Genomic DNA, 8,006 nt, shown 5'->3' with positions numbered 1-8,006 from the left:
TTGAATCGCTCAAAGACAGGACATTTCCTAAAGGAAACAGTGACCGGCATGCTGAGTATTGTAGCCCAGGCCCGGGGAACAGATGCTGTTACACGCTTTTATCTACCGTACTGTTCTATTGCTTTAGCTTTTCCAGAGGTAACGTGCCTAAAAAGTCAAACCTGTTGCCGGTCTGCATTCCCGTGTTACTCTTTGGCTTTGTAAAGCTTGTTTCACTTTACACCCAAATATGCAAACCAGGAAAAAAGGTTGGCTGAGAAAAGCAGTACTGCATGGGTAGGGACAGGGAAGGGGGAGCATTACCCACCGTTTTGTGTCTCGGGCAAACACTGAAATTGCCGTCATCAATGACATGTCCTGACACCGCATGAGAAATGCACGGGGGCTTCTCATTTTCTTCGCAATATAAATTTCCAGCAGGGTCTGGCTCTTTTTTTTTTTCCTTACTGGATGATGGTTGCAGCAACGCCTCAGTGCATGTTTTCCCGAAGGAATCCCAGGTTTGTCTGCGAGCTGTTCCACCCGGCCGGACCCCTCAGCCCAGGGGAAATCGTGGTGGTCAACGGGGCTTCAACAGAACAACGTGGCAGCGTGCAGTTCAGCTGGCAGGAGCAGACCTAAAGTTGTATCAGCATTAACAAATGTGGTTTCCGTTTTCTTCAGGCCTATCTCAGCTGCCTGTGGGATATGGCTGCTTTGATTAGATAGATTTCAAGTGTTTTTCCATGTCATTAAACAGTCGAGGTGAGAACTTGAAATATTTGAACGTTATGCTAACAATTGCAGCATTAAAGCTCTCCCAGTGTTACAAAAAATATACTAACTCGGAGGTAAGTTAAAACCTTTTGGTTTCTTTTTCAAGCTACAGTCCAAAAGAACAGCCTAACATACATTTTTTTCTCAGTTCCTGTTCTGTATTTACTGACTTCATAATTTTTCCATGGTTTGAATACTAGGTTTAGACATTCCTTTACATCCGCAGTAGACACAACATAAAAATGTCCTTTTTGCATACTTGAAATGCTACAGAGATGGACCTGACAGCAAAAAGCGTAGACAAGCTTGATGCCCCTCTCTTAGTCTGCAAAGAGATACCAAATGATACGAAACCCCCAAAACTGAAGGATGAAAGGCAACGCTACTGCAGATATCACTGAGACCGAGTACCTTGGTACATGACCAAATCGCAGGGGCAGAATTTTGGTGTTTCCTGCAGGAGCGAGTCACTCCCTAAATGAATGGGAAATGGATTTCTGTTGCTTTTCTTGCGCTGTTCTGTTAGCCACTATTAAAAACCAGGATTCTGAACATCCCGACAAGGCTACTTGGAAAATCCACAGGCCTAGAGAAAATCTCTTGGATTGAAATTACAATCTACCATGTAATGAAGGTAACTGGGCTCACGGAACACCCCGACTGCTACTTACTCCACATCTTTGACAGCATTTCTCATTAAGGAAGTATGAAATTACCAGGGTTGTTTTAGAGCAAAGCTTTCATCCTGGAGCCAGCAGAGTACGAGCTGTGTGTTTCATCCTTTCATCCCTTTTCCCCACCCACTTCCTTTTTTACTGCAGAGAAATAAGTGAACTCTTTGTGATCTCTGCTTTCGGAAGGTTTCATCTCCCAAGCTGCTTAATAGATTATCAGCGGCGTCCCAGCTAACAGATGGCTGGAAGTGACAGCAGTGCTGCAAAGAATTAAGTAAATTATTTCCATCTCGAGATTGGTCTCCTTCACTACGTTATGTAGCTTTTAAGCATTTTCCATCCACTTGGATGAATATTTGTGTATCATTTACGGAACATGAACAAAATCTCTCTGAACCGAAATTTCCAACCTCAAGGCGACTTGTTATTTTTGGAGTCATCATTAGGCCTTGGGCAAAGACTTAAGGGAAATCTTATCCTCTGTAGTTGGGCCAACAACACTGTAAACTTAAAGATGAACTGTCTTTTTCTGAGCTCAAGATTAGGCAATGAACCAACCTCTCACTAAGCCACTAGCAGCAGTCAGAAAAACTACTGAGTGTGGCAATTTTTTTTGTAATTGTTTGTGTTTGTTATTTTGACTCCTTTGCTCTGGTTTGCTAAAAAATCCCTTTCATGTGCAAGTGTGGAATGTTATTCTGAGAGGGGAGAGCTGCCAAAACCTGAATCAGTATTTTTTTTCTTCTTCTTTCGTGTCGTGTCCATTCCCCCGCCCCCCCCACTTCAGAAGAGAGGCTGCAAGCTAGAAAAACAGAACTTGGAAGTGATGACTTATTTCAGGGCTCAGCATTTTCAAAGTGGGTTGCCCAAGGATGCGACTGAACCCCAGCAGGGTGTGGGGGGGGTGGATGGAAAGGGAAAGCCGCCCATGAGTGCTGCCAAAAGTAGCTTGCGGTCAAGGTTACGCTGTTAAGGTTCAGCTGTCCTTGTGTACGTAACTGATGTCCCAGCAAAGCTCTCAAGCTGTACAGGAAAAGGGAGGGGAAAATCAGTCTATATACCAAAAGGTCTTCATAGTGTGCTAAATAAAATCGAGATAGCCAAAGCAGTGATCAAAGTGGCACAAAGGAAGAAGAAGGGCCTTAGTCCGCATTCAGCCTAGTTTCAGTTTTGGTCCTGTGTGAAATGACTGGTGGGACCAAGACTGTTAGAGCAGGGTAGATGTAGCTACACTGTGAAAACCATTATTCACCTCACCGTTGTTTCTTAATTTGCCTATGGATGAGTTCAGCTGGGAACTAAGGTCTCCAAAAGCATAACGTAGGTATGTCCTGCCAACTTTAATTTTACTGCTGTGGCAAGAATCTCATATTTAGCAGCATTTTGCTTCAAGGCACATCTTGCTTCACCAAGTTGGGAGATTTATGAGCATCTGGACTACAGCAGAACGAAGCACCCACTTCCAAGAGGATGTGCAGTCCTCACACCCACCCTCTCTTCACGCTCCGTAGTCTTCACCCTACTCCTTCACCCCTCCGGTTTTGCGTAGGCATAACCCACACTGGGATTATTACTTTTTTCCCCTTCAAAGCTTATAAATACAGTGTGTAGCTCTGGAGGGCTGATGGATCACAAGCCCTCCTAGATACCCTATAAAAATTGCCATTTTTAATTGCAGGAAAAATGCAGCGATAGGAAAAAGAAGTAATTTTTACTGAGCTTTTCAGAAAAAGGAAAATCATGGCTCACAGTAAAGTTAGCATCACTGTTTTCCATTGAAAAGTATGTTAACTTGTTACAAAACGTAACCTGTTCCGTAACATCTTCTGTGATTTTTTTTTTTCCTGTCTCTTAGATGTATTACACAGTTCTGGTGCACTCATGCACCTCTGCAGTAGCCGGCGGTGGGGATTTTGCTAGCCATCCCCAGGCTTGCAGAACAGGCACGTGGCAATGTGGAGCATAAACAGGGGCATGCAGGAGAAAGTTACAATACCCTTTACCAGGGTATGACCATTTTTTTCTATTTTGCAATACATAGAAGCCATATAGAAAACTTGCTTTCACAAAACAGTCCTTCTTCAGAGATCAATAAGAAATTAAAGCACAGTTAAAACAGGTGGGTCACATCACACGCTCAAATTTAAAAGGATGGCCCCACATATTATACTTGCTTGTCCGGCTCCCTTAGCTCATCAAATGCATTTAGTTCAAACCGGGCAGCGCTGAACCTCAGTCATCCCTGAGAAAAATCACTGTGAAAGAGGGAGGGTACCCAGCGGAGCGGCTGCCTGAGCCTGCTCCTCTCAAACAGAGGCACTGTTAAACGGGACTCTGGTCGACCTCCAGCTTCCCATCACAGCACAAGAGGAACACTGTCTTACGGAGTGGAAGATACCGGTCAGAGCTTCAACAACGTGGGAGGCTTCGCAGAAAGCGTGTGAATCATCGCTTGTGCTGGTGAGCTCCTCGGGAATTGCGGCAGTGAGGATGGGGCAGGCACTTGGGGCTGGTAAAGTGACTGTTGCCTTGAGGAGAGAACTTCTTTAAAAATAAAGAGAAGATTTTGCTTGTGGGTATTTTTTTGTTTTGTTTTATTTTTTGCCAACGAGACCAGAAACTAAGGTTTCAGTCTATTGCTGTTGTAGCTGTACTGATATTGATGGGGCTATGGCAAAGTACATTTGTCTCTACCTTGCAGCGAATCATTTATGGGAACCTGGACATGCCGCAGGTCGGCACTGCCACAGCTAAATTTGCTAGGTATGCTGTCCAAATGCATGTTCCACCAAGGCTGCAATCCCATTTATTTCTACAGATAACAGCACTAATTTAAAAGTGATTTAATCAGGTGACAGCTCTTGCAGGTTTCATTAAATTAACACCGTTAATAGCTTTGCATTTTGGGGACCTGTCTTAGATGCCTGTTTGAATTGACAGAAGCCAGAGATACAATCTCCACCGTTACATTAATGCTGGGATTTTCAGAGGCTTAAACAGTGCCTAAAACTGCAGCTGCAGCCAGGGAGGGGTTTTGCTAAATGCCCTCCTTGCCCTGCTGCAGGTTGGATCTGCTGTACGGCTGTTTTCTGTTTAACGCCCCGGAAAACTCCGTCGTGAGAGAACGCTGCTCAAATCTCAGCCAGGAGCACGGCAGGAGGGTGACACTGACTGATAATCAATGGGGCAAAAGAAGAAAAAAACCCCCAAAACCCCCAAAATAAACCAACCCCCCTGCCCCAGGGACCCCAGCCTCGCCCCTTCCCCGCCTCGGCGCGGCCGGCAGGGGGCGCCGCAGTGCCGCGGGCGCGCGGGGCGGGGCGGGTGGTGAGGCGGCTCGGAGCCTGCAGGCCGCGCTTTGCTTGGGGAGGGGGGGGGGATCGGGTTATTTGGGGGTTTGGGGGTTGCTGCGTGTTGTTCCCGGGGCGGTCTGAGGTAAATCACAGGCGTTAGGGTGTGTGGTTTTTTGTTGAGCGCTCGCAAAGGTGCGCAGAGGGACAATTTTTTTTTTGGGGGGGGGTTCCACATTGTAGCCTCTGCCTGGAGCTACCAGCACCTCAGAGGTCCATCTCCACAAGGCCAGAGGAGCCCGGGGGTGGGATGGCGGGTGGGGAAGCCAAATAAAAGCTCAGTGGAAGGGACACCTTGTCCTGGGCCCCTCTCAGGTCTGTCCCGGGAGAGCTGTCAGCCCCATTGTCCAAGCAGGAAATCCATCGGGATGAGTCAATGCCAGAGCGCCTTTTGGACTGAGGGGAGTTTCTTTATGGGGTGACCAGGGGAAGAACCAAGGGTGGGGAAATGGAGGTGATGTTGGTCATTATGGAGAGGAACCAGTGTGGGAAAACAGAGGGATAAGGGGATAAAAAAGGCTGGTGCCATCTAAATCGTTTTCCTGTCGGAACGCTGGCCGTGCCCTGCATTGGTCTGGCCGTGCCCTGTGCCCGGTCAGCACGGGTGGGAGGCCCTGAGTGTCCGTGGTGGCAGGAACAGGCGAGAAGAGAGGGAGTGGACGTAAAAGCACCAGCAACTGGAGTGGGACCGGGGGTCACGGGGGCCCTGTGTCTGTGGAGCCAGCAGCCGGAGTGAGCGCGAGCGGGCAAGCGAGCGGCAGTGCAGGTCCAGCTGGCGAGTGGGTGACGTTGCCTTTGAGCCAAGGGCGTGTGTGAGTCTCTACGGGTGAGCCCGTGGGAGAAGCTGGCCGTCAGAGGGACAAGGGGAGTCCCAGCCGCTGCCAGGGAGACCGTGGGGTCTGGGGATCTGTATGGCCAGCCACTTATTTTTTTATATGCATACGTGTGTGCGTTCTGTGTATGTGTGCCCACTGGGAATACACACTCAGCCTTGCTCCCGGTTGGACCTGGGGGCATGGAGCTGCGGCAGCCCTGCTTCTCCTGGGCTTTTGGATCTGGACCGATTTCCCCCAACCTGTAAACACCAAGTGGGGTGCTACATCCCTGCCTGCCTGCACAGGACTGCTCAGAGCACCGCTTGTCAGCCGTGGGGAATGGCTTGCTTAGTGCTGGCTGCCAGGACATGATGTCTGAAAGCGCTTTTAGCCCTGGGAGTTGCAGGCAAAGCTTCACCTCTGGCTCACGGGGACAGTGGAAGGTCCACAGAGGCTGCTTGTGAGGGGATTGGGATGTAGCTCAGGCATGATGAAGCTCCGCTTTCTGCTTGAAGTAGGAAAAACCACCTTCCCCGTGCCCCCATTTCAAGGCCAGTAGCTGGATCCCACAGTGCCAGCTGAGGTCGCAAGAGGCAAGGCAAGGTGACTTATCAGCGCAGGGGATGGCTGGAAGGAAAGCAGTACACCAAGACAGGATATTTCTGGAGGATTTTGCCTGTGTTCGGGTATCATCCATACAGTCTCACAAACCTCAAACAGAACAGAATCCACATGCATTTGAGGACCTGCCTGATTTTTAACACTCCTTTGCTAACTTCAAACTGCCTTTTTATTAATCCCTCTTTCCCAGCTGATTTAGCACAGGGGATCTTCAACTTTCCATGGAAAATTATCTGGGGGGTTCGGGTTTCTTGGGAAACAAAGAGAGATAACAGTACTGAGGGTCTTCTCTGAAACTGCCCTCCTATCCGCTAACAGAGAAGGCAGACGTAACCCGTACCTGCCTTCTCCAGCAGGAAGCAGTTGCAGCAACATTGTCCCAGCAATGACATTTTTCCTGGTCACCAAGGGAGCAGTCCTAGGGAAAGCAGCCTGGGCTTTCTAATCATGCTCTTGACTCTCATTCCCTGCCTGTGATATTTTTGGTAGCACTGACAAAAGTGGACATCGTGGATGGGCTTTTCATTGGCTTGCAAATACTGTCCTGACACTGGAGATTGCCCTATATTAGCTTCTATCTGAAAAGAGATGGAGTTGCAAACAGAGCTGTTTCCAGAAAGTGCGGATGATCAGAATACCAGGCACTCACTGCATGGGGCCAAAGGGCATTGCTTGTTAGAATATTGACCTGTTATCACTGATGTGACTTACGTGTCAATACTTATCTCTCTTTGCTTTCCTCTTCGTACAAGCAATTTCCACAGACAGCCATGCTGAGGTGGAGAGTTAAAGCTGAGCTCATGTATTGTCAACTTACTTTGCCACCATTTCTACAGGCGTCTTGGCCAACTGTGGCAAAGATGTACTAGATGGAGTGGTTGTGGTAGCAGCAGAAACAGAGGTGGGGACGCCGGTTTATTTGTTTCTGTGTGAGGAGAGAGGAAATAGGAGGCAGGGTGCAGAGGGAAGATGGAGGAGAAGTGAATGGGAGCAGAGCTGCTGCGAGGAAGGAAGGTGATGTGTTCATATCTAGACTTGTTAGCAAGCGCAGCATGCAAGCGTCAGGAAAAAATCAAGTAAATACCACCAAGAGAAAAAAAAGCAGACAGGGAATCAGAACATGTGTGAGCAGGTGAGACAAGAAATCACCTGTGTTTTGGGGGTTATTATGTACTTCCCCAAGAGAGGAGAAATTACCCCAGCTGAAGATGCAGGGATCCCAGGAGCTATACCTTCCCCCCCTCCTTTGGCTCTGTATGGCTGATACCACTCAGTGCAGCTGATAAACCTCTCAAGTCTTCATTGCTCTCATGCTTTTGCAGCTCAGTTTGTCACCAAGAAGCAACACCTGATAAGGGCAGAAGGACAGAAATATGGTAGTCCTGAGTCTGCTGAGGTACCCCAGTGAGCGTGGGAAGGTCCCTTAGTGGCACTGTGCTTCTGCAGGGTTAATCTGCATACAGTTTGTAGCTCAGCACAGTCCAGGTACTGAACACAGACAAAATGAGTGCATCTGGTGGAGCAGATTGGACCAGATCTGTATCTGTGACAAGCAGTTTATGACTTTTAATATGACTTTTGCTCTATTTTACGTCTACCCTGGATTTTACTCAGCTGTAGATTCGCTAATGCCTCCTTGTGCTTTAGAAGTTGCCATGGGATGAAGGTGGGTGGATGAGGCACATCATGGAATAAGCACATTAGCTTAATGCACCTGAAGCGCCTGGCAGTGTCAGCGCTGTCATTAAGTGTCCACCTTTAGTTTCCAGAATTAATCCCTCATAGAGGGA

This window comes from Haliaeetus albicilla, chromosome 11 (genome assembly GCF_947461875.1).
Source record: "Haliaeetus albicilla chromosome 11, bHalAlb1.1, whole genome shotgun sequence".
NCBI lineage: Eukaryota > Metazoa > Chordata > Aves > Accipitriformes > Accipitridae > Haliaeetus > Haliaeetus albicilla.
This window is presented reverse-complemented; position numbering follows the sequence as displayed.